A 4,392-nucleotide genomic window follows, 5' to 3' on the forward strand; every position below is an offset into this window, starting at 1 on the left:
AGAGCGTCAGAGAGAATCGGAAATACTTAAAAATTTTGGGTGTGGAGCTTTAATTTTCCAAGGTACCCGGTGATTAATGCATGCAGAGGGTAGCTCCCACTGGCCTCGGTTGCTGCTGATGGTGTTTTCCTGTGTGATGAAATTGGACATCCAAAAATTGCAAGCCAGACTTAAAAAAAAAAAAAAAATCCAGGTTGAAATGACCTGTGCTGGCACTGATGGCAGTGGGATGCTGTTCTCCAAGGCTGTGCTTGTTGCTGTAGGATTCTCCTTTTTCTCCTCTAGTTTTGTTACTTTGCATCCTGCAAATGCTGTGCTGAATGAGCAGGGGTCTGGCGTTGTTGCTGCTCAGATCCATCCCTGGACAGAGCTGGCAGATGTGCTGAGTAAGGAAGGGAGCCTTCGGGAAGAGGAGGGCTGGAAAATGGTACTACAGTATATACATAACTGGTAGCTGAATTAATTCTGCATTAATTATGGCACTTCTTGCATATACACTTTGACATCTTGTGTTTTCTGTAAAAAGGATGTTTTTATTCTAATGTCTGGGTTTTTTCCACAGCACAAATAGTTTGCAGCATTGAACCACCCACATGGGTGATAAATGCAGATCTCTGCCATTTTAGCAATTAAAGTAACAAAATAGTGGTAAAGGATCATTTTCTCAGAGATTGCACTTGATGGGAAGGAGTTTGTCAGCAAGCCGGTGATAATTGCTGATGGCAAAGGGATGGCGGAATTGGGAGCCTGGGGTTCAGTTACAGCTCTGATGGATTCCCCAGCAAAGGCATGTCTGTTTTACCTCTTCTGCCCTAGCCCTTGCAACTTGGCTCTTTCCACTCCTTGCCCAAGCACCTCTACTCCATCACTTAGACCCTCACATTTTTAATTCCCGCTGCTGCTTCCTAATCCCAGTCCCCTCCTCTCAACTCAGCACTCCACTCCCAGCCTGCCTCTCCCTGCCCTCCTGATTTCCAGAGGTTTTCCCTCCCTTACAGCTCCCAATCTCCCTGCATTTTCACTAAGTCTGCTCCGGGGTCTGGCTGTCAGCAGACAGAACTGGGCATCTTTTTCATCCAGCTGCCAGGAGGGATGCTAAAACCCAGCAGTGAGTTGTGGTATGGGGCAGTCTCCAGCAAGCCCTGCTGCCAGTTCATGGCTTCGTGGAGGTAGCACGTGGAACCATAGAACGGTTTGGGTTGGAGGGGACCTTTAAAAGTCATCTAGTCCAACCCCCTGAAGTGAGCAGGGACATCTGCAACTAGAGCAGGTTGCCCAGAGCTCCATCCAACCTGACCTAAATGTATCCAGGGATGGGGGCATCTACCGCCTCTCGGAGCAACCTGTTCCAGCATTTCACCACCCTCGTCATAAAAAATGTCTTCCCTCTATCTAGCCTGAATCTACCCTCTTGTAGTTTAAAACCGTGGCAGGGCTCTGCACAAAAGGAGAGTTTCACCCTGGGTGGGATGGTGCAGGCAGCCCCCTAAGGAGCTGCAGGGGGTTCTCAGGGAAGCTGTAATCTAAGATTTTAGTAACTAACAAAAGTCTTAAGTGTGAACCAAGTGAAAATTTTTATCTTCCCCTCAAGTTTATAGCTTGGCCAAATTCAGGCAGATTTTTATATTGTGACAACGTATCCAAGACATAGCACCTTCTCCTATGTGAAGCCTCTCTTCAAAGATTTTGGAAGATCAACTTCTTTATTTTTAAAAGAAAAAGTTTATACTCTAAATATATGAAAGCTTTTTCTTTCCCTCATTTTTGGAACTGTTTTGGCTGAAGTTTTCTGTGGTGGAAAAAAAAAAATCAGTCCAAAGCAGACAATTCAGAAGGAAAGTTTTGCCTTTGGTTGAAACGTGTCAAAGTTTTAAATAGCCCAACACAGGCTCCCATGGTGGGAAGTGTTGGCAGCTGTAAATATATAGTTACATATACGGCAGGTTAATACAGTGTCCAGAGGGAGGATGCCTCTACTTTCATTAACACAAGTGACTTCAGACACCTCTATTTTAATACCCACGTGTAGTACTGCCGTGATAGAGGCCAAGTACGTATCTGAGCACCTTGACAACTTCGTCAAGTGACCTCTTTGTGGTGATTCAGGACAGTGTTGAAAGCTCTGCAAGAGTTCCCCCATTGAAAGGGGAAATATATTTCACCTTTTCCAAAGAAGAAGGAAACTAAGAAATGATGAGTTTGTGTGCTGTTGCTCCAGTGGCTGCCAGGTCATTCCCACTGTATAGAAGGTCTTTTCCAACCTAAACTATTCTATGATTCGATGAAAGGTCCCACTTTGTGGGTGTTTGCAGATAGTTTGTGACCTTTTTTTGTACAGGCTTGGTGCTTGTTCTGCTCTTCTGCTGTTGGAAGATATGATGGAGTACCTTTAGAGTACAAAAAAAATACTAAGTGAAAAAACTAAAACTCGCCACTTGATGGGGATGGGACTAAAACGAGCTGTCCTCTGCCTTTTCTCCTCTTGATGGCAGTTCACAGCTAGAGGCCAGTGGTGCCTTAGACTGCATCTTGTCACTTTCTTCTTGGTTTTCCCTCTTACAATGTGAAAGTTGAAGTCAGTTCTTTGTAATTGTGCAGCTGCTGGTTTTAATACTTGATACAGTGTACTGAGTTATATTTAAGTATCTAATGAATTACCTCAAATCTGAAACACGTTAGCACTTGCCATCTGGAGAGACCAAGACAAGCTGGAGAAGTGGACCCACGTGAACCTCATGAGGTTCAACAAGGCCAAGTGCAAGGTCCTGCACCTGGGTTGGGTTGGATCAGTCCTTGGTATCAACACAGGCTGGGGGATGAAGGGATTGAGAGCAGTGCTGAGGAGAACAACTTGGGGGTGCTGGTGGGTGAAACACTGGGCATGAGCCGGCAGTTGTGCACTCACAGCCTAGAAGGCCAACTGTATCCTGGGCTGCATCAAAAGCAGTGTGGCCAGCAGTTTGAGAGGTGATCCTGCCACTCTGTTCTGCTCTGGTGAGATGTCACCTTCAATGCTGGGTCCAGCTCCGGCGTCCTCAGCACGAGAAGGACATGAACCTGTTGGAGAGGGTCCAGGGGAGGCCCCAAAAATGGTGAGAGGGAAGGAGCACCTGTGCTGCGAGGACAGGCTGAGAGAATTGGGATTGTTCTGCCTGGAGAAGAGGCGGCTTCGGGGATAACTTATTTCAGCCTTTCAGTACTTAAAGGGAGCTTGAAAGAAGGATGGGAACAGTCTTTTTCACAGGGCCTGCTATGGCAGGACAAGGGGTGATGGTTTTAAATTAAGAGAGGGGAGATTCAGACCAGATGTATGGGTAGTTAAACAATGGCCCAGGTTGCCCAAAGAGGTGGTAGAAGTTCCATCCCTGGAAACATTCAAGGTTGGATTGGATGGGGCTCTGAGCAACCTGATCTAGTTGAAGGTGTCCTTGCTTATTGCAGGGGTTTGGACTAGATGGCGTTTGCAGAGTCCTTCCAACCCAGAGCATTCTGTGGTTCACTTAAAAGGATATGAAATGCCCTTTTATTACTACTTCATGCTGAGAACTTTGCTATTTTTCACAGAAATATCTGATCTCACCCAATGGCTTAGACAATAATCTTCTGTAGAAAAGACATGAAGTTAAATGTTTGAGATTCTCCTGCTTCCAAATCCATCCTTTTGTGAGTTCGTAAGAAAGCCATTAGATTAATTTCATGCAATGAGTTGTATTTCTGCAGTGGACATCACTGGTCAGAGAATTATGGCTGGGTGTTTGCCTTGAGTTTGGAGTTGGGAGGACTGGGTTGAGAGGAGAGGAGCAGCTGACGATCAGATGCTCACCAACAGTGTAGTTCAGCCAAAATCTCAAGGTTCCTGTTGCCGGACATGGTCTTGTGCTGGTGGTGATCCTTAAGGACTGCTCTGTGCATGGGCGGTAGGGAGTATGGCTGGGTGGGGTGAGCATGCTCTCATCTTGAGAGCTTGACTGCCTTTATTCCATGGCAGTCCTTTGTGGAATGAAGGATGGTGGCCTGAGAATTAGGTTTGCTACTTAATGAGCCAGGCAACGCCTGTGACTTGTGAATTCAAAACTAATTGTGGAATTTAATTTCTCCACCCGTTTCTCAGCCTCAAGGAGATTTAAGCTGTCAGGGGAAGAAGAAGAAATAAGGAGCTTTTTTGCGTGTATTTTGTTTAAATTTTGGACAGTTGAAAGAAGGGTTGCAAATCAACCCGTGCATTTATTGAGTCATAAAATGCCATTTGATACATGTTGTTCGCCAGCCTGTTCTTTATTTGTGGAAATCTCTCATAGTTACTGCCTTGTTTGCAGTAACCTTTCAAAATGTTGAGAATGCTCATTATTACTTCAGGTTTTTCATTTCAGTTAGGGTGTTTCATATTCCTGC

The 4,392-nt window shown here is 45.4% G+C and overlaps 1 protein-coding gene across 2 annotated transcripts in view; it reads left to right on the plus strand.

Annotated features, from left to right (window-relative positions):
• The first annotated feature begins 93 nt into the window (after positions 1-93).
• The window catches only part of ZBTB1 (zinc finger and BTB domain containing 1), an 18,468-nt gene continuing 14,169 nt past the window's right edge, over positions 94-4,392 (plus strand). For both annotated transcript variants that reach the window (XM_010132498.1, XM_010132497.1), the window contains exons 1-2: positions 94-108; positions 1,027-1,037. The gene's annotated coding sequence lies outside the window, so the exon portion shown is untranslated. The remainder of the gene's footprint in view (positions 109-1,026; positions 1,038-4,392) is intronic.

This window comes from Buceros rhinoceros, unplaced genomic scaffold (genome assembly GCF_000710305.1).
Source record: "Buceros rhinoceros silvestris isolate BGI_N320 unplaced genomic scaffold, ASM71030v1 scaffold17733, whole genome shotgun sequence".
NCBI classification, from domain to species: domain Eukaryota; kingdom Metazoa; phylum Chordata; class Aves; order Bucerotiformes; family Bucerotidae; genus Buceros; species Buceros rhinoceros.